The following is a 27,616-nucleotide window of genomic DNA, read 5'->3' on the forward strand; positions in this document are numbered from 1 at the left end:
ATACAGTAATAGACAGATTTACACACAACCCAGTAAAGTGCCATTAACTGTATGGAGGAAGATTTTGGACAAAAATCATTCATTCATGAATTCATTCAGTCAATCAATTAACTAATTAATCAATCAATTAATGCACAAATAAATAAAAGTAATGTAAAATGTGAGCACAAATAAATAAATGTGTCACGAACTGTTTTTTGTTGCTTAATGATTTATTTCGTTTTGTCCGTAATATTTCTCCCAACCGCATCACGAAATAAAACTGTCACTTTCGGTCGTCAAAGTTGAGAGGGCGGGCTCTAGCACATATCGGCTTTTGATTGGTGAGTCTTCTTCTGTCGCTAGCTCACGTCTAATTCAGTACGTCAGTACGGGGGATGGAGGTAAATGAAGATAGCACAAGAATTAATTAGAAAAATCCTTACTGTTGCTGATGAAATGCATTCGGTCAAAGTTATCACGTACTTCAGAGAAAATACTAAAGATTTATCAGAAGTCACGATGTTGGCGACCCGTTTAGACTACAGTATCAATGAAACTATTTTTGAAAACATCGAAGATCTGGTGTAACGGACGAGGCTAGACGCCGGTTCAGGTGACAAAGACACCCAGAAGTTGGAGTTCACTGACAGACCACCTTCATGAAGGCTCGGATCTCCTTGGTTTTGATGAGAAACATAGGAATGGTCATTGGCTTTCTCAGCACCAAAATGTCTCTATGTCCAGTCACTATTCAGGGAGTGAATGTGGAGGTGGTGCACTCATGCAAGTATCTGGGGGTCCACATCAATGACAGGTTGGACTGATCTCAGAACACAGAAGGACTCGAAAGGGCAGAGCAGCTCTTGTTCCTTGGTAGACCACAGTCCTTTGATGTGAGTAGTGACATCCTCCACATCTGTCTGGTGTGGTGTGCTGGGCTGGTAACATCACTTCAAGAAAGGCCAACCGAATCAAGAAGCCAATCAGAAGGGCACACTCAGTTATGGGACACACTCTGGACCCATAAGAAGTCGTAGTGAAGGAGAGAATTAATACAAAAATGAGTGCCATTATGAACAAAGCTACACATCCTCTCTATGACACACCAGCACCGAGGACTTTCAGCCAACAAATTATTAAGTGTCAGGAAACGTGACTGGCTTGGGCTTTTATACTAGCACAAGTGTGCCTATATAGCACCTCACTGGGACTGGGACTGCCAAGTCAGATATTTTCACTTCTCTTTTTTTAAAATTTTCTTCCTTTTTAGTCATTCTGGTGTGAATTCAGACCATCTATTGATTTATGCGTTTATGTAATTATTTATTTAAACAGCTTCTGTAAAAAGTCACATTTCCTCCTGAGTACAAATAAAGTTCTATCTATTTAATCCTGCCAACTATGCTAAAATCTGTCTAAACAGAAAATACAAGATTATGTTTTGGGGCACATTATAATGAACCACCTTTTGAGGCGATGGCTGGCCGGGCCGAAGTAAATAAATAAAAAAAAAAAAAACGACAACAACATCTGCAGTCAAACGCTTCACTATGTGAGTTCATCACTCCCAGACACTGGTGCAAGCCTGAATGCTGCCTTCCAGTATTGTGGAGTTCTACATAAATACCAAGCATTGCAGAAAGTGCTGAGTTTCCAGGCCAGAGGCAGAAGAGACCTCAGACCTCCAGTGGGATTTCTTCATGTCTGCGAGTGAAAGAAGAGAAGGCATTACTGACAGTGCCACCCTGCATATCAAACTGGCATTACAAGCAGTTCAAGGGGCCCGAAGATGACTACAAAGCACATGTGACTGATAGATAGATAGATAGATAGATAGATAGATAGATAGATAGATAGATAGATCTATCTATCTGTCTAATATATAGAACCTTTCACATCTATCTATATATCTATCTATGTAATGCTGCCAACTACGCTAACATATCTATCTATCTATCTATCTATCTATCTTCTATTATATAGTGCCTTTCATATCTATCTATCTATCTATCATGTATCAGCCAGCATTTTGCCACAGCTTGTTTGTTTTATTTATTATATATATATTTTTCTATGAGTATGTTGTTAAAGGGGAATGGCCTAGGTGATGTCCCATGTGCTTTGTGTGTGGTTCCCCAAGGGGCGGGGCCACTTGTCAATCACCACCAGGAACAGCCCTACACCCTATTTTATGGGAGGACTTTCGATAGTTCTGGGTGGTTCATTACGAGTGCACTAGAGAGTGGAGTGTTTCTTGTGCCTATCTGTGCCAACTTTCTATCTAATCCTGCCAACTACGCTAAACTATCTATCTGTTATATAGTGCCTTTCATATCTATCTATCTATCTATCTATCTATCTATCTCATTAGCCCCTTACTTTGCATGTTAATATTTTCTTCAATGTCCATTATTTTTTTTATTTTGTGCAATTACAGATTCCAATTCATTTACATATTTTTATTTCTGTATAGTTTATTTAGCTCATATTTTCAAAATTTGAGTAGGTTTTCTGTGTAAGTATGGGGAGTCAGATGATTATTTTTACTTAATTTAGTTAATTAATAAAGATTCTCCTTTCAGTTAATTAATCCATTATTATTTAAATACTGCATTACTTAATTAAACTAATCCTTTGAGCTGCTGGGAGGATTCCTTTTCTTTATTTTGGTCCCCCTCTTAGGGAATTATCCCAGCAGCCATATACAATACAAACAAATGCTATTAACACTATGAACACCACCATTGTGAGGAATACCCCATGGCAATCGGGTGGTCCCGTTATCACTTCAGTGTACAAATCCCACCCCGATAGTGTGGAATAAATTACATGCCAGGACTCCCCTTACCTTGGGGTGGCCACTTAACTGCTGTGCCCAAAGAGAAGCCCCCTCAGACAGCGCCGAAAATCAAAGCCACATCCCTGTAGCCGTGTGGCCGCGGTGACATTTGCTGAACATAAATGTATTTTAATATTGTGTTAAAAAGTGACACAGAATAAAATAATCTGATTAATGATTGAGTACCATTTTATGAATAATTGATTCTTACAGCTGCATTAGCCTAAGACTTGGAATTAAAAGCATGTCACTTGATATTACATTACAGCTTAACTGAGCTGATCATTTCATTCCAAAATCTTACTGAACAAATTGAAATCTTTAACGCTTCTTATTTTAACCTTTAAATCATCCATGGCGTCCATCGTGCCGCCCGCTCACGTGTGGGGATCCTTCACATCGTGTTACTAAGGTAAACACAACGACACTGCAGCCCGAGGTAGCACTGCTGCTGACAGCATCTCTCCTGGAGTTGGAGAATTAGACTTCCTGACAGGCAGACCGACCGCAGTCAGTCCAAGCTGGAAACAATACATCAAACACCAGGGCTTCAGAGCACTGGAGACCCCCAGGTTGTGTCTTGACTCCAATACTTTTCATCCCGATGACCCACGACGGCGGCGCCAGGTACAACACGAATCACAACACTAAGTTTGACAGGCGTCATCAGTGGTGATGACAAGATGGCTTATAGAGAGGAGGTCAAACAACATGTGTGTATCCAACAGGTGTCGCACGCTCACTTGAACCATGACTAAACAATATGCTATGGTAGATAAAAAAGAACTGTATAGAAACAATATGCTTAGCTTGTATTCTGAATCTTGACTCACATTCCCAGAAACAATCAGCTGAAGGAAGCTCTTGGCAGAAGTGGGGTCTCCGGCTATCGTCTCCATTCACTTCAGAGGATACCGAGGCATCTTCATAGGCGCAGGCAGCAGAGGATTTCTTCAATCCCGTCCATTAGAAGGGCTTAAAAATGAGGGGCTAAACTGAGCTGTTTTATACCCTGTCACACACATGTGACTTGGAGGCAGCTGGAGGGCCTGAATAATAGTAGTACTACACCAGACCAGGGGGTGGCGAGCTGCACTAACTCTCTCTCAATCCTCTGCAGACCATCCATGAGAAAGCCTGCTAGGTTTTGGCGCCATTGATGACGTCACTTCCGGTACCGGTGCCATCGAGGACATCATTTCCTATACCAGTGCCACTGAAGATGTCACATCTGGTCCCGAAGACATCACTTCCGGTACGGGCACCATCAATGACATCACTTCCGGTATGTCACCTTTGAAGATGTCACTTCTGGTCCCGAAGATGTCACTTCCGGGTCTGCCATGATTGATGAAGTCACTTCTGGTCCCAATGACATCACTTCCGGCACCAGCACCATTGATGACATCACTTCCTGTACGGGCGTCATCAATGACATCACTTCAGGTATGCCACCATTAAAGATGTCACTTCCGGTCCCCGAAGACGTCATTTCCGGATCTGTTGTGATTGATGAAGTCACTTCCGGTTCCAATGACATCACTTCCAGCACCAACATCATCGATGACATCACTTCCGGTACAGGCACCATCAATGACATCACTTCCAGTATGTTACCATTATAGACGTCACTTCCGGTCCCACGAAGACGTCACTTCCGGGTCTGCTGCGGTTGATGGAGTCACTTCCATTCCCGATGACATCATTTTCGGTTCCGGACCCGATGATGTCACTTCCTGTACTGGCCATTTTGCCCCCATACCAGCAGTTCCATTTTGAACTCCAATCTATGTACATCAGTTGCACAACTTATTCACTTTTCCAGCCAGGGAACAATATATGGGTGGCTGCCCCCAACCTTTTTGTGACTTTTTAGTCTCTTTGTTCAAAACTAACCAATGAAACGTGTTGATCAGCAACATTCACTGAAGCGAATATCCTGTGTTTGCCAGTGATGTCCTCCAACAATTTTTTTTCTAGAAATTCGCCACTAGTCTTAGGGATCTCTTTTTTCCCTTTTCCCCATGATGCTTTGCAAGGCCCACATGACAGCTCAAACCTGTAGCAGCCCTGCGCAGAACTTTCATGGGTACTGGAAGGTGACTGCCTGATCTGCTTGGTGTAAGAATGATGCATTTACAAAAATAAAATTAAATTGCAGTATTTTATAGTATACTTTGTCAGATACATTAGATAACCATAATGAGAATATTGTGAGTACTGCCACCAGATATGTCACACTAATCCCTTTCCGCTGGCTCAGTCACCACCATGTGGTTCATTTTCATGTATAATGCGCAGCCATGCACAGCTATGAGAAAAAACAGGCCTGAAAGAGACTCTCCAATGTCGGAATGAGACCTGAAAAATAATAACAACAAAAGATGTATTACTACTCACAAGATGTTTCGGTCTTCTTAATGGAAGAAAAAATTAAAGAAAAAAAAAGCTCCATCTGCTCCCAGAGCTGCAACATTAATACGTTAAATATGTATACGTTATAAATAGATCGTCACACACGTGCACCTTGGGGACAGCTTGAAGGCTCTGGTGGTGGTAATTCAATGCCAGTCCACAAGATGGCGGTGTATACTAATGCCTCTTCTCTTCCTCCCTCTACCATCCAGCACGAACACCTCTGATGTCACTTCCCATGTCCACCCCCCTGTACCCACCTCTTCTTGCCTGGCCTGTACTCTACAGGAAGTGACATCATCTGTGCTAGTCTAGTCTGAAACTCGTGTTCCAAGGGTCATTATGATAATCCTTTTGATTATTTTGTATTTACAATATATGTGTTTATCATCTTGTACTATATATATATATATATATTGTTCCATGACACCCTGTGCGAATCACCGCTGCAACCCAGGGGAGCTGCCATCTAGTGTTCTGGGGGAGGCAATGCCTTAAAGAAGCTGCCTTCCCCCTTCCTTCCATTTCTTCGGAGTCCCAGCCAGTTTGGGCTGCTAGTTGTGGAGTGGCACAGTCCTCACGTCCTCAAAGTCCAACTGCTCATCAATTAATGCTTCCAGGATTATGGGATAAAACAACCTTGACTTTGAAATTAACAAACTTTTCCTTTAAGTCAGACTACATCAGTACATTGAGTTTCACAAAAGATCATGTGCGACCTCCTTTAATCAGAAGACGAGTTGTCACAAAGACAACAAGAAATTTTAATTCAAAGAAATAAGCAGAACATTTCAAAGAGGAAAAAAAAAACTGCTCAAGAATGTTGATCACACATGTAAAGAATGTTTAAAGTGAGCAGAGGGGATTTAGACACAATGTCTGACCGCGTTACTGTTCACAAAGCTTCACGGGGTTGACGGATGTTGAATCAGCCAGAGAAAATTAACTGAACACAAGCATCATCTTCTAGTGGAATTGTGGCTTTTCCACTTCTGGAATCTCAAATCGTGTCATTATAAGGAGACTACGTTTGATAGATAGATAGATAGAGTGAAAGGCACTAGATAGATAGATAGATAGATAGATAGATAGATAGATAGACAGACAGATATGAGAGGCACTATATGATAGATAGATAGATAGATAGATAGATAGATAGATAGATAGACAGATAGATAGATGTGAAAGGCACTATATGATAGATAAATAGATAGATAGATAGATAGATAGATAGATAGATAGATAGATAGAGATAGATAGATAGATAGATAGATAGAAAGGCACTAGATAGATAGATAGATAGATAGATAGATAGATAGATAGATAGATAGATAGATAGATAGATAGAGATGAAAGATAGATAGATAGATAGATAGATAGATAGATAGATAGATAGATAGATAGATAGATAGAGTAAAAGGCACTAGATAGATAGATAGATAGATAGATAGATAGATAGATAGATAGATAGATAGATAGATAGATATGAAAGGCACTATATGATAAATAGATAGATAGATAGATAGATAGATAGAGTGAAAGGCACTAGATAGATAGATAGATATTAGCATAGTTGGCAGAATTAGATAGATAGATAGATAGATAGATAGATAGATAGATAGATAGATAGATAGATAGAGGCACTAGATAGATAGATATATAGATAGATAGATAGATAATTAATTTTTTTTTTTTAATTTTAAACAGACCTTTATTAACAATTATAACATAATTGCATTTAAATTAACAGTCAAAATTAAACAACATTTAATAACACACTTTTCCTACTCATACTTTAAGACTAGACATTCATCTTCCAAGGAGCATAAAACATCATTTACAGCCCAAATTTCTCTAAATATATCTAATTGATTAATAAGTTTAAAATATTCAAATTCGATTCTCAATCTTCTTTGAAGGAGGACCTTAAACATTAACAGAGCATCAGTAGTTTTCTGATCTTTATCTCTATTTCTTCTCGTTTTTAACGTTGCCATCTTGGCCTGGCCTAACAAAAAATTGCCAAGTAAACATTGTCTTTTACAAAGTTTTGACACAGACATTCCAAAAATATAAATGAGGTTATTAAATATAATTCCCAAATCCTTGAACAATAAATCAAGAAAATGCAGCAGTGGTTGTAATCTGGTACAATACAGAAATAAATGATAAATTGTTTCTTTCTGAAGGCAGAATGGACACTGATCTGTTGTGCTGGCACCAATGGTTTTTAAAAATGAATTGGTGGCTATTGCTCCATGTAGGATCCTCCACTGCAGGTCCCCAACTCTTTTCTCAATTGGCGGTTTATATAAAGTCCTCCATGCTGGAGATGTCGTGTCATGCAGACACAGAGTGTTCCTCCACAGGGTATCAGTCATGTCTTTCAAATACATAAAATGGGACACTTTAAGACACCAGTCATACAATTCTTTTTTTGACAAATTTTGGAACGAAATTCCATTTATGTGATTAATTGTTAAAATGGAGTTATTAGAACTGATAAAATCTTTTACATTTGGTTTAATTGTAATGATACATTCAGGAGGTTCTGCCTCTTTTATAAGATCTCCAGAGATATAATCCTCACACAGAGGACCTGCACCCAATTGCACTAAAGAGCCTTTAAGTTTGTTGATTATCGACCCCCCAAGACGGACAGACCTAATCCCGAGCTCATGTGCCACAGCTGCCCCAGACTTCCACTGGTTGCTGACGGATCAATAAAGTTGGCTACTTTGGTAAAGCCTTTGTTCATTAGCAGTGAGTTTAAACTGACCGAGTCAAACTCCAAGACTGGATTCCATATTACCGGTTCTTCGAGTAACCAGAAGACTGACTCCACATTAATACCCACTCTGTTTGTTTTGGTGTGCCAAATCAATAACATGTTGCGTAAAAGGTGGGCAGCACAGATAGCGCAATCGCTTGATATCAATGAAAAGGAGTTGCCAATCAAAATTGAGATTTCCGACCCTGTGAAAAAGCGAATGCTAAACTCCTCCACAGTAAAGGCTGAGGGGCATACAAGAGACGCTGTAAATCTGTCAGCCTAAAAGCTTCAATTCTACTCAGAATGTCCACCAAGCCCTGACCACCTTCATCCACAGGCAGATGTATCACACTGCGTTTAACCCAATGAAGTTTATCCCAAAAAATCCAGTAATATCCCCTGAATTTCTTTTAAAAGCCAAAACGGAGGATCTGCACACCTAAATTTATGCCAAAGCATTGAAGCAATTAAATTATTAATAATTAGCACCCTACCCCGAAAAGAGAGCTTGGCGACCACCCATTTCCATTTGTTCAGTCTCCCCTGAATTTGATCAATTAAGCCCTCCCAGTTATCAGCTGTGGCTCCAGACTTCCCAATGTAAATTCCCAGATGTTTAAATACCTTAGAGTTCCATGTTAGACCACTTGGGAGGTTTGGGGGAGGACAGTCCCAGTTGCCCATCAGAAAGGCATTACATTTGGACCAGTTGACCCTGGCAGATGACACCGTTTGAAACACCTGTAAACAGTCCTGCAGCAGGACAACATCGTCAGGTTCAGTGATGACAACTGTGACATCGTCAGCATATGCCACCACCTTAAAAGATGCAGTGGGACACACAGGCAATGACAGGCCGTGAAGACATTGGCGAAGTCTGTGGAGCAGGGGCTCTATGGACAGCGAGTATAGCATACCGGAGAGTGCACACCCCTGACGAATGCCCCTTGTAACAGAAAATGGGGCTCCCAACCCTCCATTAATTTTAAAACACTAAACACATTCGTGTACATTAATTTAATATATCCTAGAAAGGTCTCACCAAAACCAAACCTCTTTAGAACTGTAAATAAATACTGGTGGTCTACCCGATCAAAGGCCTTCTCTTGATCTAGTGAGACGAGACCTGCCTTAAACCCAAAAATGTCAGAAGCAGATACCAAATCCCGCACAAAGAAAATGTTATCAAAAATACATCGTTCAGGGACACAGTATGACTGATCGAAGGCCACCAAGCAGTTCATGACAGTCCTCAGACGAAGAGCCAGCGCTTTAGAAAAGATTTTATAGTCTGAGCAGAGCAGGCTGACCGTCGCCAGTTTTTATGTTGCAGAGATCCCCTTTTTTAGGTAAAAGAGTCAAAACTGCTCTCCGACAACTCACAGGAAGTTCTTTATCCCTGATGCTCTCCACAAACACAGTCAGGAAGTCCTTACCCATGATATCCCAAAAGGACTTGTAGAATTCGACGGGAAGTCCATCGATCCCAGGGGCTTTGTTCTGATTTAAACTCCCAAGAGCACTAGTGAGCTCCTCCAGTGATAGTGGCAGGTCGAGTTCTTCCTTGGTGGATGGAGTCAGCTGTGGTAGGTCATTAAAGAAAATTTCTGTATTTGAAGATAAGTCCACTGTTTCTGCAGAGAATAAGTCTTTGTAAAATTTTAAGGCAAATTCCGGATCTCCTCGGTCTCCGTCATTTCAGTCCCATCTGCAGTTTTCAGACAGTGAATGATTTTTGCCTGAGCAACCTTCTTCTCCAATGAAAAGAAAAACTGCGTAGGGGCGTCTATTTGGGAAATATTCTGGAATCTCCCCCTGACAATGGCGCCCTTCACCTGTTCATCCAGCAGGGACCTCAGAGAATCTTTTTTGTCTTTTAGAGACTCAAGCAAATTGGCATTAAAACCGGTTTCCAGTTTGGTTTGAATTATCCCAATGTCCTCTTCCAGTTCTTTAATGGCCATGGTGACCTTTCTAGAAGAATGTTCAGAATAAAACTGGCAAAAGAGTTTAATTTGGACCTTGGAGACGTCCCACCATTGCTTCAGAGATGAGAATTCATAATTTGCTGAGTCTCCATTTGTCCCAAAAGAGACGAAAGTGTTGAAGAAATAGAGAGTCTTTAAGAAGTTTAGTATTAAAGTGCCAGAATGATTTAAAATTACGCTCAGACCCCAAAGAGAAACGAGTGAGAGCTAAACTATGGTCTGAAAACCCTGTGGGCAGAAGACAAGAGCCCAAAATGAGGTTCAGATTGTGCCGTAACGTATAAATCCTGTCCAGCCTTGCCATGGATAACATGCCACTGGAGGCCTTGAGGCATGTGTACTGTCTGCCGTCGGGTTCGACTCTCTCCACACATCCACAAGTTCTTGCTGATGAAGGACCGACTGCAACACCTTGACTGACCCGGGTGAGGCTCAGCTCCATTCCTGTCCATCTCTGCATTTTCAGTGCAATTAAAATCGCCAGCTAAGAACACAACGTCCTCTGAACTGCACTCAGCTAGCACGTCTTTTAACAAAAGAAAAAAAGAAACTCTCTCTTTGCCTTCATTTGGAGCGTAGACATTTAAGAAAATAATGTTTTTCCCCTGAATACGTACAACGACCTTCATGAGACGACCTTTAATTTGCTCAAAACAGTCAATGGACTCCGGGAGAAACGCCTTACTGAAGAGCACTGCCACCCCTGCTGGCACTGGAGCCGTGGCTCAGAATCGATGTCCCACTCCAGTCCCTCTGCCACTCCGACTCATTCATTGGGTCAGTATGAGTTTCTTGAAGAAAAGTAACATCTAGTTTTTCTGTTCCAAATATTGAAAAGTACGGCTCTCTTTAAGGAGTCTCTGCAGCCGTTAACATTCAAAGAGCCCAAAGAGAAAACAGGCATTAGAAAGAAAAGAAACGGAGCAGCAATGACAAGAAGAACTTTAACTAATGAAAAAGAGAGGAGCTGGTGTGGAGCCATTATGTGCTGGAGGTGAGAGACTTTCTAACTTTGCTGATAACATTCTTTAACCGATTAAATTCTTTTCTTTCCATTCCCAAAGGAACAGCATTGCATAACTCGCTTGGCTGAAACCAAAAAAAGTTCCAGGTCAGGAAAATGTTCTACAACATTCACCTTCCTTTTGCCTTCAAGAAAATCCAGAAAGCTCAGAATGCTTTCAGTGCTGTACTCGTTTTCCAAGAGTGCCAGTTAAATTGTCACTTGACATACAAGAGTCACTGTCCTCACCACCCTGCTGACTCCCCTCACACTCTGGGCTAATTGTCACCTCTCTGGTACTTAGAAGACGATTCTTTAAAGACACGTCAGCCCCCTCTGTCAGGTTCATTTTGTTACTTCTCTTGGCTCCTACTCCACCGTCTGAGGTTTCTTTCCTCTTTCTGGGGAGTGTCGTCCATTCTTCTTCAACATTCATTTCCTCAACAATTCCAGCTTTTTCTTCCCTAACTGCACTGCCTGAATTAGTGCCTGGTTCAGTTTCTGCCACAGCTTTGACATTTAAGAGAGGGCAAGCAGTTTCACTGTGGACTGTGGACTCAGGACTGGCCTCGGCCTGCTCATCCACCTTAGATGGCTCACAGGTAGCAGCGTCAGCATTCAGACCTTCAATGTCATCCACCTCAGTTGGTGTCGTTTCAATGACAGGCTGCATAACCTCGGTCTTAGCTTGGCCCTTTTCTTCATCCTGATTTATATTCACAGTAGAGGACTTCAACTCGGCCTCGGCCGATCCATCCACTTCAGGCATTTTTGTCTCAGCTTTCTTTATTTCACTCCTTTCAACTGTGGAGCTACAACTGGGTATCTGATTATCAGAACTTCCTACAGTCGAGCTAAGAGTACCTGTGGATACCTCACAGACAACAATCTGCTGATCTTCAGCATCGGAGTCGGAGTCTTCAGACTCATCCTCTATATCTGACTCGCTCACTGCATTTGTGTTTCCACCCATAGCATGACTACAATCAGCTCTTTTACAGTCAACTGCTTTGTGCCCTGCACGGCCACATTTAAAACATTTCATTGAATCAGAAGATATAAACACAATATAATCACATCCATCTACTTTGAATTTCAGAGCAACATCTAACTCATTGTAACCTCTGTTGAGGAGCATAAAAACCTGTCTCCTAAATGAGACCACATGTTTTAATTCTGGCTGTTTACACCCCAAAGGAATCATAGTAATGTCAGAAATAATCTCGCCATACCTTCTCAATTCAGTACGTAGCAGTTCATTCTTCAAGAAAGGAGGAATATTAGAGATTATAATCCTCTTTGCAGGAGTTGAAAGCGGCAAAACAGAAATGAGGGTTCCATTAATGACTAGGCCTTCCTGAACCAGTTGGTGAACTAAGGCCTCTTCATTTAGAAATATCACGACAGCCTTATTCATTCTTGAAGCAGAAATAATGTTTTACATCCAATTATTTTTCCAATTTCAGTAACACACTTCTCTACTGAAACTACTGGATCAACAATCAATTTGATGCCATTTCTTCTGCTAAGTTTTTCGAAGCCATGTGGCAAAAGGCCTGGCTGTATCCCTCGGGACACAGCCATCCTAGCCACTTCTTTTAAAAAAAAACACTAAATAAACTTGAAATAATGACTATATATAAATAACACAGCAAAGAATTAAGAGAAATGACTAGAAAAAAGAAATAAAAGAAAAAAAAGGAAAAAAGAAAAAGCTAAACTCAACTCACTCTCCTGCTAGCACAAAGGCCATTTCCACTCCAGACCAAAGCAATCGACACACAGAGAAACAGCAAGACAAGATAGATAGATAGATAGATAGATAGATAGATAGATAGATAGATAGATAGATAGAGATAGATAGATAGATATAAAGGCACTATATGATAGATAGATAGATAGATAGATAGATAGATAGATAAAGGCACTATATAATAGATAGATAGATAGATAGATAGATAGATAGATAGATAGAAAGGCACATAGATAGATAGATAGATATAAAATGGCACTAGATAGATAGATAGATAGATAGATAGATAGATAGATAGATAGATAGATAGATAGATAGATAGATAGATAGATAGATAGATAGATAGATAGATAGATAGGGCTTGTGCCTCCTCCACACCGCGAGGGGGCGTCCGTCCTGGTTTTGTTGGGAGCCACGGGTCGAGGGCATGGAAGCCCTACCCTGTAGGGGCCCGTGGATACCGCCAGGCGGCGCCCCGATGCCGGTGTATTCCATGCAGTCGCCGGCCGGAGCTGGAGCTCGGCAGGGACGCCTTGGAGGACGTGAGGAGGGCTTGTGCCTCCTCCACACCGCGAGGGGGCGTCCGTCCTGGTTCTGTTGGGGACCACGGGTCAAGGGCATGGAAGCCCAGCCCTGTAGGGGCCCGTGGTCACCGCCAGGTGGCGCCCCGATGCCGGTGTATCCCGTACGGTCCGCGGCTGGGGCTGGAGCCCGGCCGGGACGCCTTGGAGGACAAGAGGAGGGCAAGTGCCTCCTCCAGACGGAGTGGGGGCGTCCGTCCTGGTTAGGCAGGGGGCCTCGGGTACAGGGCATGGAAGCCCAGCCCTGTAAGGACCCGTGGCCACCGCCAGGCGGCGCCCCAGGGCCTAATTATCCCGGGAGCCCGGCACTTCCGACACACCAGGAAGTGCCGGGGGGAAGACTTTGTGTGGCGCCCGGAGAGCTGCCAGGAAGGAGCAGATGCCGGAAACACCTGGGGCTCATCCGGGGCATTATAAAAGGGGCCGCCTCCCTCCAGTGAATGGTGGAAGTCGGGAGGAAGTGGACTGAGCGGAAGGAAGGACTGGAGGCGGCCAGGAAGGCACAAAGGACTGTGGGCCTGGACTTTGGGGAATTCGGTGCGAGAGGGCACTGGGGGTGCACGTGAGCGAAAGACTTTGTAAATAGTGTATATAAATAAATAGTGTGTGGAAAAAATATGATGTCCGTCTGTCTGTGCCGGGGCCAGCGTTCACAATAGATAGATAGATAGATAGATAGATAGATAGATAGATTTTAGCATAGTTGGTGGGATTAGATAGATAGATAGATAGATAGATAGATAGATAGATAGATAGATAGATAGATAGATTCCCAATATTCCCATTTATCCACCTAGAACGTCACACCCTCCAGTGACCAGGAGCCATTGTAACCCCATTGTCATTTCCTCCTTGCCCTCATTCTTTTTACAATGACCGAGACTGGAGTCCTTGCAAGTGGCTGGATAGCCTGCCCCCAGTGGCTTTTGTGAATACTGCAACTCATTCTCTCTCTCTCTGTCTCACAACACAGACTGGACACATGGTCCGCCATCGACCCTGGTATTGTGATGGTCTACTCCACGGCCAAAGTGTTCTCGGTGTCCTGCTGATGGTTTGCTCACACATGCCAGACACCTCCCAACCCTGCCAGGACAGTTGATAGTAGACTACGATGAATCTACAAATTTGCCGTACCATCAATCAACGCATGGGCCATGCAGCTTTTTTTTAAAAGCCTGTGAGCAAAATATTCTTTATTGACTGCATGAATCATTCAAAACAAAGCCTCAAGCAAAAGACACAAAGAAATAAAACAATTACACACACTAATACATATATTTTTTTACTTTTGTTTTATGAGAACTCTACTAGGAGAGCAGGTTAAGTGGCAAGGTCCGGGGGCTGCATTTTTACCCAAGAGGCAAAGCAAGACGCAAGAAAGAGAGAGCGTCAGTGTTCCTGAACGTCAAAGTCAAATCCAATTTTCTGCTCATCCGAAGGTCATGCATAGGTAGTCTTGATTTTGATTGGCTTTGGAAACTTTGTGCCCGGCGGCCTTTTAATATCCCCCCTAACTGCCGTCTCTTCATAGGCACCAATTATTGTCAGCTACTTAAAAGCGCTCACCGACTGACAGACATGCTCTGCGCCCTCCTGTGCTTTCAGCTCCCTGCCCCTGACTGTGAGCCCAGGGCTCCATGCTGTGGCTGAGTGCTTGTGTCATCACTTGGTACCAAGAAATCACATTCTTTTCTACAGTCTGTCTTCCTGAAGAGGTGTGAGGCCTAAAGATACTAAAAAAAAAAAAAATGTACACAGTGCTGTGATAAAGTATTTGCCCCCCTTGCTAATATCTTCTGTTTTTGAATGAGCTGAACAATGAATGGTCTCTCCTGTTAGACAAACTGCAATATTAGAGAATGTGGACCGGAGTGAGCACACAAGACAGTTTTTAAATTAGGATTTTTTTCCAATAAGGTTATCCAATCCCCTATGTGAAAAAGTCATTGCCCCCTTAGATTTAATATTCGGTTGTTGCACCTTTAGCACCAATAATCATAACTAAACAGTACCAATAATTTGATGTCAGTCTTTCACACTCCTTTGCTTTAATTCAGTCCAATTGGTGGCTTTGTGAGTGCCAGCTGCTCACTCTTAGGTCTTGGGTTCAAGACAGGACTTTGATTCGGCCACTTCAAAACTTTGGAGCTATACAGTTGTAGATTTGCATTTTGGCTCATCATCCTGCTGCATGACCCAATGATGGTTCAGCTTCAGTTGACGGACATTCTCGTTAAGAATATTGCGCTTTTTCTTCTTCTTCTTTCGGCCGCTCTCATTAGGGGTTTCTGCATCAGATCATCTTTACCCATATCTTCCTCTTCTCATCATCTTCCTCTGCCACCCCCACCACGTGAATGTTCTCTCTCTCACTACATCCATAAACTTTCTCTTAGGTCTTCCTCTTCTCCTCATACATGGCAGCTCTATCCTTAGCACCCTTCTCTCATTATACCCCTCATCTCTCCTCTGCACATGTCCAAACCAACGCAATCTCGCCTCTCTGACTTTGTCTCCCAACTGTCCCTCCTGAGCTGACCCTCTAATGTCCTCATTTCTAATCCTGTCCATCCTCATCACACCTCTGCCACCTCTTGTTTTTTGGTCAGGGCCACAGTCTCCAGCCCATATAACATAGCTGGTCTCACTACCGTCCTGTAGACCTTCCCTTTCACTCTTGCTGATACCCGTCCGTCAAAGTGCACAATTCTTTTATGCCCAAAGGCTGGAAGAGAACTAGGAGATGAAATGAACTCAAAACCAGAAACCCTTTGCAGCAAAGCCTAATCATTAATAAGTAATCAAATTCTGAGGGAAAACGGGGAAATTCACACTAGCGTCGATTGTGTTTTTAATCCGAATCACGGGTGATGAATAAGACAAACAAACTATCCAAACCTATAGCAGGAGAATGGGCATCAGAGGGTAGCTCATTACCCAGATGGGAGGCCAGTGCGATTGGCCAGCGGCACAAGGAATTAAATTTGAAACCGGCTGGTGTGATTTATTAGAGAAAAGTCGAGAATCGGGAGTGGTTCAATCCCCCATACAGTAGGTGGCAGTGGTCTTTGTATGGTAACCCATTTGGAGTCTGGAAGTGCAGACCTGTCGGGGTCCCAAGGGATCGATAGAAGGTGCTGTCGGAGGAAAGACTCCCAACTTCTTCTATGGCCTCTAAGTGCTTTTGTGAGGACACGGTGTGACCCTAGAAGCATTGCACGGGTCCAACTCACTTTACCTGAGTCGGGAGGCAACAGACAACACTCCACCGAGGACGGAGGGAGGAAAGAACTGATCACGGGGAGTTGAGTTGTTTCATGTGGATGTACACACAGACAGACGCAGACTTTCACAATATGTTCTTGGCTCATTATATACTGTGAGGGATGGCTGGGAGTCTGGACCAACCGGGACACCCTCGAGGTGGAAGGACAGGAGCAGACAGCTTACTCAGGGCTTTGTCTCTCTCTCCCAGGATGCTAGATGGCAGCAAGCCCAGGCTTGGATGTTCTCAAGGCATGCTGGGTTTTGCAGTCCCGGGAGACAGTTTTGTTCTTAGAAATTGCCTTAGTCAGTGGGTGGGCCTCTCTGGCAGTGTCTTAGGGCACATCTTGGGGCACAACGTGAGCTACCACAGCTATGCTGATGACACACAGCTGTACTTATCAATAGCGCCTGATGACCCCGACTCTCTTGATTCACTAACGCAATGTCTGACTTGTATCTCAGAATGGATGAATAGTAACTTTCTCAAGTTAAATGAAGAGAAAACTGAAATCTTAGTGATTGGCAATAATGGATACAATGAGGCTATTAGAAATAAACTGGATACATTAAGATTAAAAGTCAAGACGGAGGTAAAAAGCTTAGGGGTGATTGTTGACTGTAATCTGAATTTTAAATCACATATTAATCAGATCACTAGGACAGCATTTTTTCACTTAAGAAACATAAGTAAAGTTAGACCTCTTATATCATTGACAGATGCTGAGAAATGAGTTCACGCGTTTGTTTCCAGTCGACTAGATTACCGTAACGCACTCCTCTCAGGACCACCCAAAAAAGACATCAATCGACTGCAATGAGTGCAGAATGGAGCTGCTAGAATCCTAACTAGGAAAAGAAAATCCGAGCACATCACGCCAGTCTGAGCGTCACTACACTGGTTACCTGTGTCATTCAGAATTGACTTTAAAATTCTGCTTATGGTTTATAAAGCCTTAAATAATCTCACCCCATCTTATATATCAGAGTGTCTGACAATTTATATTCCAAATCGTAACCTCAGATCTTCAAATGATTGTCTGCTTTGAATTTCAAGAACAAAACTTAAAAGAAGTGGTGAGGCGGGCGGGCGGCCTTTTGCTGTTATGCACCTAAAATCTGGAATAGCCTGCCAAGAGGAATTCGCCAGGCCGATACAGTAGAGTAGTTTAAAACACGGCTGAAAACACATTACTTTAACATGGCCTTTTTATAACTTCATTTTAATCGTAATTTAACTTAATCCTGATACTCTGTATGTTCAATCTCCTCAAAATAACTATTCATGGTGGCTCTAAAACTCGTACTGACCCCTACTCTCTTTTCTGTTTCTTTTTCCGGTATCTTTGCGGTGGTGACCTGCGCCACCTCCACCTACTCAAAGCTTCATGATGCTCCAACAATGATGGACGGATTAAAAGGCAGAAGTCTACGTCACCATCATCTTCATCAAGTCCTTCCGTGAGAACCCTAAATCCAAAGAGGACTGTTTCATTTATGTTAGGTAGAATGCCCAGAGGGGACTGGTCAGGTGGTCTCATGGTCTGGAATCCCTACAGATTTTATTTTTTTCTCCAGCCGTCTGGAGTTTTTTTTGTTTTTTCTGTCCCCCCTGGCCATTGGACCTTACTCTAATTCTATGTTATTTAATGTTGACTTATTTTATTTTATTATTGTGTCTTTTATTTTTCTATTCTTTATTATGTAAAGCACTTTGAGCTACTGTTTGTATGAAAATGTGCTATAGAAATAAATGTTGTTGTTGTTGTTAAATTGGTTTAAATCCTACCTGGCAGGTAGAAAATTCTTTGTTAGTTGTGGTAATTATACTTCAAAGACCCCGGATATTCTATATGGTGGTCCACAAGGCTCAATCCTGGGTCCGCTGCTCTTTTCGATCTACAAGCCTCCGTTAGGTCAGATTATCTCAGGGCACAACGTGAGCTACCACAGCTATGCTGATGACACACAGCTGTACTTATCAATAGCTCCTGATGACCCCGACTCTCTTGATTCACTAACACAATGTCTGACTTGTGTTTCTGAGTGGATGAGTAGTAATTTTCTCAAACTAAATAAAGAGAAAACTGAAATTTTAGTGATTGGCAATAATGGATATAATGAGGTTATTAGAAATAAACTGGATACATTAGGATTAAAAGTCAAGACAGAAGTAAAGAATTTAAGGGTAACTATGAACTGAATTTTAAATCACATATTAACCAGATTACTAGGACAGCATTTTTTCACTTAAGAAATATAAAAAATGTTATATGTTTTATATCATTGACAGATGCTGAGAAATGAGTTCACGCTTTTGTTTCCAGTCGACTAGATTACTGTAACGCACTCCTCTCAGGACCACCTAAAAAAGACATCAATCGATTGCAACGAGTGCAGAATGGAGCTGCTAGAATCCTAACTAGGAAAACAAAATCCGAGCACATCACGCCAGTCTTAGCGTCACTACACTGGTTACCGGTGTCATTCAGAATTGACTGCTGATGGTTTACAAAGCCTTAAATAATCATCTGCTCAATCTTATATATTGGAGTGTCTGACATCTTATATTGCAAATCGTAACCTTAGATCTTCAAATGAGGGTCTGCTTAGAATTCCAAGAGCTAAACTTAAAAGAAGTGGTGAGGCGGGCGGACGGACCTTCTGCTGTTAGGCACCTCAAATCTGGAATAGCCTGCTAGTAGGAATTCGCCAGGCTGTTACGACGGAGCAGTTTAAAAAACTGCTAAAAACACATGATTTTAACATGACTTTCTCAGAGCTTCATTTTAGTTTAATCCTAATGCTCTGTATATTCAATTAATTATCATTACTATTCATGGTGGCTCCAAAATCCACACCAACCCCTACTCTCTCTTCTGTTCTTTTGCTGGTTTTCTGTGGTGGCGACCTGCACCACCACCACCTAATCAAAGCACCGTGATGTCCCTACATTGATGGATTAAAGGCCAGAAGTCCACGTGACCGTCATCATCAAGTCCTTCCATGAGAACCCTGAATACAATGAGGACTGATGGAAGTCATTGATGTCAGGTAGAATGCCTAGAGGAGGCTGGGTGGTCTCGTGGCCTCGGACCCCCTGCAGATTTTATTTTTTCTCCAGCCCTCTGGAGATTTTTTTGTTTTTTCTGTCCTCCCTGGCCATCGGACCTTCTATGTTAATTAGTGTTCTCTTATTTTAATTCTTACTTTGTCCTTTTTTCTCTTTCTTCATCATGTAAAGCACTTTGAGCGACATTATTTGTATGAAAAGGTGCTATAAAAGGTGTTGTTGTTGAGTGCCGTGGGGGCCACCAGAGGGAGCTGTGGAATTTGGGAGTCCCTACTCCTTAGGGCTGCAGTGTCATATCACCAGAAGCAGGCCCTGGGATTGGATAAAAGGAACTGCCTGCCACACTCCAAGGAGCAAGAGTTGGGAGGAAGGTAGATGAAGCTTGCGAGGAGAAGAGGAGGAGGCGGTAAGCAGAGACCGAGAGAGAAAATGCAAAGAGTGTGCTCTTGTGCTTACTGTACTTGTGGCTGTGGTGGTGGTGGGAAACGCTTGGTTTAAAGTGTTTACCCAAAAATAAAGGCTACTGAGTGTTTAACTCTTTGTTGGGTGCTTTGGGGAGCTGGACCACAATGCAAATGCACCTAAAATGGACACATTGCCAAAGGGGCAAGCAACAAAACCCATGGTGAGACCCTCTGTGAACCATAATGCTCCGACTCTTGCTTACGGAATAGCCTGCCATTGCTCTTGACCACTGAGGACAGGGGGGACCTCCCAGCCAGGTAATGAATGATGTATACCTGGTCGGGATGCCAGCCTATGCCTGCGCTCCATCACAACATACTGCATTACTTATAGATATTTCATAATATTTCATTTTTCTGGGTATTCCTGATACATTCAATGATACTGTTAATAGTGTTTAGAAACTTATTCTAACATACAGTATGTGGAAATAAGAATAGCATTCAAAGTGGAATGTATTCTGCTGTAACTTACAGTATGTGTACAACATTATTAATGCTCCTGCTGTAAAAGTCTGGAAGAGAAATGTCTGACCTTTATTTTGAGGGGTAGAACATAAATATTGAGTGAAGCGTGATGGTTATGGCCAGTTAAAAATCAAAGTAGCAGCAAACAGACCCAAATGAGCCGGAGTTTAAAGGGTTAAAGGGTGTTATGAGGGTCTGAGGGCACCGCCTGGCCACAGACTGCCAGTGGAGTCCCACTCCTCTGTGGCCCACCCCTTCACTTTCCTGCCATGTCTTTCTCTTTAAATTAGAAGCGGCCATTGAGCTGAGCCGAGATAATTGAATGAACGTTCAGGCTGCCGCTGCCACTGCTGCTTTGTTACACAACAAATAAAGCAAATCCATTTTGGTGGCAAGCAAGCAACCTGGACTGCCTCCCCTCTGAATGATGCACATTTACACAGAGTAACCCTTTAATGCAGTGAAGACCTCACTTGGTAATCTGCACCTCGCTGGCAGCTCGGCCGGTCCCTCGCCGGTGCTTCACGGACTGAAGTGGGCAGCAAATTCTGTTATGTTAGCACATCCTGATATTTTTCCGAGACACGGGGCAAAAATTCATTAAACATTAACCTTGGTGTTAATGACGTTTCCAACATGTCAGCCCATTAAGTGAAAGAATCGGCTCGACTTTATTATCACCGTCATTAGTTCAACAGACCATTTTTGAATGATGATGATGATGATGTCAATGATTATTATTTTTTTCAGTAATTTTCTAACTTGCTTCACACTCAGAGGCTAAAATTCTCTGAAGAGAAAGACACATTCAGTATTTTTGCACAAGTTTCAAAATTTACATTTTTTTGCCATTTATAATTAGTAAATAGGCAGATAGATAACTATTTTAGCATAGTTGGCGGGATTAGATAGATAGATAGATAGATAGATAGATAGATAGATAGATAGATAGATAGATAGATAGATAGATAGATAGATAGATAGATAGATAGATAGATAGATAGATAGATAGATAGATAGAGTGAAAGGCACCATATAATAGTGTAATAGTGGAAGGACAGGTATCATGGCTGGAATAGAGAATGAATTTTTGCCCACTAGGCTATAACGGATGGACTGGTTAAACAGGCATACCAGGCACAGTTCATGTCCCCATGCAACAGGCGGCAGTGTTCCTCAGGGCTGAACCCAATTACGACACTTGCAGGGGGGCATGGGTTTTGAAGTCCACAACAGTACCCTTGTTAGTACTACCAGAGGGTGCTGCCAAGGGAAGACTACCCTGGTTTCCACATGACTCAGAAGAGTCCTGAAAGCCTTGGGCGTGACACCGGAAGCAGTTCTGGGGTCAGATCCAAAAGGGAGCCTGCAGCTTCACTTGATTAAGTCAGAGTGGGCAACACTCTACTGGAGTGGAAGGAATTTGTATTTGTGTATTGTGGCTGTTATTTGTGTAAAGAAGGTGTTGGAGACAAACAAAGAGATATTATTGGAACCAGGAATTGTTTAGGGCATTATTGTGTCTTTAAATGGAATTGTGGCTTCTCCACTTCTGGAATTTCAAATTGTGTCATTATCAGGAGACTACATTTGATAGATAGATAACAGAGTTCTGTGAAGGGCCTATATAATATATACATGACATGAAAGGTGCTATATAATTAGAAGAGATAGATAGATAGATAGATAGATAGATAGATAGATAGATAGATAGATAGATAGATAGATAGATAGATAGATAGATAGATAGTTTAGCATAGTTGGCACAGATAGGCACAAGAAACACTCCACTCTCTATTGCACTTGTAATGAACCACCCAGAACTATGGAAAGTCCTCCCATAAACAGGGTGTAGGGCTGTTCCTGGTGGTGATTGACAAGTGGCCCCGCCTCTTGGGGAACGACACACAAAGCACATGGGACATCACCTAGGCCATTCCCCTTTAACAACATACTCATAAAAAATATATATATAATAAATAAAACAAACAAGCTGTGGCAAAATGCTGGCTGATACATGATAGATAGATAGATAGATAGATAGATAGATAGATAGATAGATAGATAGATAGATAGATAGATAGACAGATAGATAGATATTTTAGCTTAGTTGGCAGGATTAGATAGATATATAGATAGATGTGAAAGGTTCTATATATTAGACAGAAAGATAGATAGATAGATAGATAGATAGATAGATAGATAGATAGATAGATAGATAGATAGATAGATAGATAGATACTGTATAACAGATATTATGTTATTTTGGCGTAGTCAGCAGGATTAGGTATGAAGGACGATTCTTCTGTGCCCCTGGCCCTTCTTAAATCATAACACTTTTCCAAAATCTATCATTCCGGGTCCAATCATTGTTCCATGTGAGTTGGCTTCTAATAGTAAAATGAACCAACAATTCAGACAAACCAAGGAGGTCCCTGACTGAGCAATCCGACTTTTGGCAGTGATTGTGTGGTAATTCGGTGTGGCCAGAAGATTCCCTTTAAACGCTGATCACTTTAAGACAGCGGAGGAATCGACAATTACCCTTCAGTGCCTGAGATGCCTTCCCCTCATTCCTTCTTCCGGTATAAACTGTTTTTTCATTTTGTGTGGCAGGATTTCCTAATAAAACTTGAACAGATGCAATTTTAGAGATGGGGGCAGAATCAAACTGAAATAAATTGAAATGCTGCGACTCGCCCGTAGGCTTCAACTCTCGTTAAAATTTTTATATAAAGTACGGGCGAGTTACAGGTCTCCAAAATTTAATTTCCATTTTCTCTACTAAAAGTAGCAATGATAGTAGCAAGGAAAAAGTTTTTCTTTTATGAAACGGAGAGAGATGAAATTGAAATTGATGTACATTCTGAAACTGAAAGAAAATTATAAGTCCTTGTGTAGAGAAATGAGGCCGAGCAGCTGCTGTTTTTATGTGTATTGTTAATCTTTAGGCACATTAAGAATCTACATTATATGAGAAAATGAAACCGAAAAACGGATTTCAATGGATGGGCTGCCTAAAAAATTCACATCCCCTGCCTGGTTGCTGTCTTTGTCTGGGTTTTCCTCCATGTACTTCAGTTTTAAGATGAAGAAGAGGAGGAGGAGGAGGAAGCATCTATTGTGGCGCAACCACCATACAACGAACCACCTGGATTGGGACCCGAGTGCAGTGGGTGACACCTCAGCACCACACTGGAATGGTGTGATAATTATAATACATTTTAATTATATAGCACCTTTCCCAGGCTCCAGGCACTTCCTCACATATTCTCAAATCAATGGAATGGTGCCTGGCTGGGGTTCAGATTCTTTTTTACGGTCCCCTCTTTCCATTTTCTTCCATATTTATATTTTTCACCATTTTGTTTTTCTATGTGTTGTCACACATTCCCATCCTGTCAACACCAACCTGGCTCTGACAAGGTAAAACAATGACAACCCCGGAATGAGAGGAGGCACTGATGCTAACCTTATCTTCTCCTTCCTCATTCTACATCCAAGAAAGAGCAATGCCTGGCCCAGCCCACTTCCCGTGAAAGTCCGCCCCTTCCTGCCCCCAGAATATAAAGCCTGCTCGTCAGATGCCAAACTGTCTATTTCAGTACTCAGAGATACTACTGCTAACAGAAAGATTATCGATTTATGACATTTTGCTTGAGCCGTTTTCGCCTCTCTTTTCAGTTTCGTACTAAACGGGGCTTTACCAGGGTGATACTCCAACCTTTCTTGGCTTTCCCTGAGTCGTTTGCCTGACTCGGTCACTTCTTTCCGTGTTTAGGCATTTTGGGTGACGTGACAGGCCTTCTGTGGGTGGTTCCAAAAGAGGTGGGGCCACCTGTCCATCACCACAAAGGACTGCCCTCAATTTTATAAAGGCGGAGACAACCCTACACAGTCCCTTGCAGTTCATTAAAAAAAGCTTGAGCACTTCTTGTACTTTGTCCTCCTTTGATTTATTGAATTTTGAACCATTTTATTACAGAGGGTAAATCTTTGATTTTATTAACATCCTTCATTTTATAAAGATCATGATTTTCAAGGAAACAGCAAAAAGCCTTCACGAGTGCTGTAACATTACGGCATATCATTTATCCTGAAATGCGAACTCCTACTCCTTGCTGGGGGTGGGTGTAGGACACTTCCTACCTTCTTGTCCCTTCTTACTCTCTGGTAAGTTAGGACGCATTCCTCATCCTCGTTCACATCCTCAGATTCTTCGTTCTCATCCTCATTCTCGTCAATCATGCAATTCCAGGAGAAATTCTACAACGCCTGATGAGTGCTGTTCGGGATCAGGAGTTCTCCACACTCACTATTTATGAACCCATCTGACTGGGCTGTCAGTGGCTTTGTAAGTAATTTGTGGTACACGGCGTCATGTGTTGGAGACACTTTTGCCGGCTGAGCATTGAAGGATGAAGGCTGTGTTCGATTATCGGTGCGCCGTTGTAATTTTTTACACAAAGATGAATGCTGGGTAAAGACAGGGTCCAAATGAATGAGCTAACAAGCCGCTTTAATGGATACCATGCCATCCCAGGCAGCCTGATCAGCCAACGTCTAATTAACTGAAATGAGAAACAGGCGACCTACTTGGAGTTCAGCTCCGCTTTACCTTGTGGATTTACACACTGAAGTTCATCTGCGTTAGACTACAGGCAGGGGGCTCTTGATGCCACCCCTGCCAGGAAAGGCTCAGGCGATGAAGTGAGGCACAGCGAGAAGTGTGGCGAGGACTTCATTAACAGGTACACTTCATATATCTACACTAGTGCTGAACTCGGCACTTACAGTAGACACATGCTTGGCACCGAACAGCTAACAAGTGAGGTCGTTCATTTTTGAAAGTTGCAAGGTATTGTGGGAAAACTGCCAGCCCATAAATTAAGGCCGCAGGAAGGGCTTATCTGCAGGTTTGCCTGACATGAAGAGAGACCCCATTTCAGTCCTCCATTCTTCCATTTGGGTTTGGCAGGCAGTGTGCTCCTAGCTGGGTACGGAGGGGGACTGTGAAGTCCCTGCCATGTCCTCGCTGTGTGACGCTGAGCAAGTCACTTCATCTGTTCTCCTTCTAATTGATCTCCTTGTTTAATTTTTATTTGTCTTATTCCACATGCAGAAAAGTGCAGTATGTGAGATTTACATTCAGAAAAAGTTTACGGATTTAAATGTTTTCCAAATCATTCATCTTTTTTCTGAGGAGTTTGCACTCTCCGTTGGATCCTACTCAGTTGTCATGTGAATGCACGTCTGGGGATCACCCTCAGGACTCCTCTAAGGTATGTGGTACCACCCCAGGGCCGATAGGGGGCGCTGTTGCTGATCATGTTCTCTCCTATTCCCTCCATGCCCACTGCGGTCACCTGACTCCGCCCCTTCTGTCCTCCCACCTGTAAGTCACAGGGTTGGCAGAAGGAGGAGTCACTCTGTGGGCAGGGCAGGGCACAAGATGGAGCTCCTGACCTGCCAAGAAGGATCTAAGAAGTGAAGGCCGCATTTGGCTGCCTTTCGTTTTTCTGTTCGTTATCACTGCTGCCACACCATTGAGCGCTGGATTTCAGTTAAAGTAAATGGGGATGAATGGGCTGGCATCCCAAATTTTATCGATCAGACTTGTGTTTCCTCACTCGACCCCACAGTGTTGGGGAACCTTACTTTTAAAGATAGTTACATTTCTCATTACACTCTGTCATGCAAGCACACCAGAGGATCACCTTCTGGGTTTATTTGAGGTGAGTGATACCACCCAGGGGCAAGAGAGGGCGCTGTCGCTAGTCATGTTCCCTCCTATTCCCGCCACACCCATTGAGGGCACCTGACTCCACCCCTTCTGTCCTCCCACCTATAAGTCACAGTGTTGCAGGATGGAGGTGCCACTCTGTGGGCAGAGCAGGGCACAAGATGGAGCTCCTGACCTACCGGGAAGGAACTAAGAAGTGAAGGCTGCATTTGGCTGCCTTTTGTTTATCTGTTCGCTATCACTGCCTCAACGCCACAAAGCGCTGGATTTTGAGATGAACTGGCTGGCATCCCAAAATTTATCGATCAGACACGATGTTTGGGAACCTTACTTTTAAAATTAGTTACATTTCTCATTACATTCTGTCATGCATGCACACCAAAGGATCAAGTTCTGGGTTTATTTGAGGTAAGCGATACCACCCTTGGCAGGGAGGTGATGCTGTCGCCAATCACGTCCTCTCCCATTCCCTCCATGCCCAGTGAGGGTTAGGGTTAGGGTTGACTCCACCCCTTCCACTCTCCCGCCTATAAGTCACAGGAGCGACAGAAAGAGGCGCCACTCTGTGGGCAGAGCAGGGCACAAGACGGAGCTCCTGCACGATTGACCATCCTGAAGGAACTGAGAAGTGATGGCCTGTCACGTTTCAGCCAGCATTTCTCCCCTGGCTGAGGTTCAAAGTTGTTTTTCTTGTCTATTTTGTGCCATTTATTTGTTTGTTATGTACATTATTCTTTGTGCCTATTTGTAATTGGAAAACGCCTCGATTATGTCCCATGTGTATTGTGGGTGGTCACCCCGCCTGGGATTTAAATTTTTTTTTAATCACTCCACCTTAATTATTGGGTTGCTTTCCATAGTTCCTGGCGGTTCATTTTGAATTAATGAGCGGAGTGTTTCTTGTGTTTTTGTTTTTTTTTTTAACTTTTGCTTTGTTTCAGACTTCGCCTTAGGATGCCGCATTGGGACTTTATTTGCTGTGGATTGCTTTTCCTTCTCAAGCAAATCTCTTAGAAGCTTCTTTCATTGCAGAGCCTTTGTTAACATAAATCTTTTATTTTATGAAGATTCTTCTATGCCCTTTTTGTATCTTGTCGGGGTTTTGATGGTAATTCCCCCTCCTAGAGGGCAACTTTTGAAATTTCTCTCATGCTTGTGGGACTCCTGAGTCACAAGAAAGATCACATCTGGCCGCCTTTTGTTTTTCTGTTATTTATCACCATCTCTGCGCCACAGAGTGCTGGTATTCTGTGGAGTTTTCAGTAAA

Source organism: Polypterus senegalus, chromosome 12 (assembly GCF_016835505.1).
Source record: "Polypterus senegalus isolate Bchr_013 chromosome 12, ASM1683550v1, whole genome shotgun sequence".
Lineage (NCBI taxonomy): Eukaryota > Metazoa > Chordata > Cladistia > Polypteriformes > Polypteridae > Polypterus > Polypterus senegalus.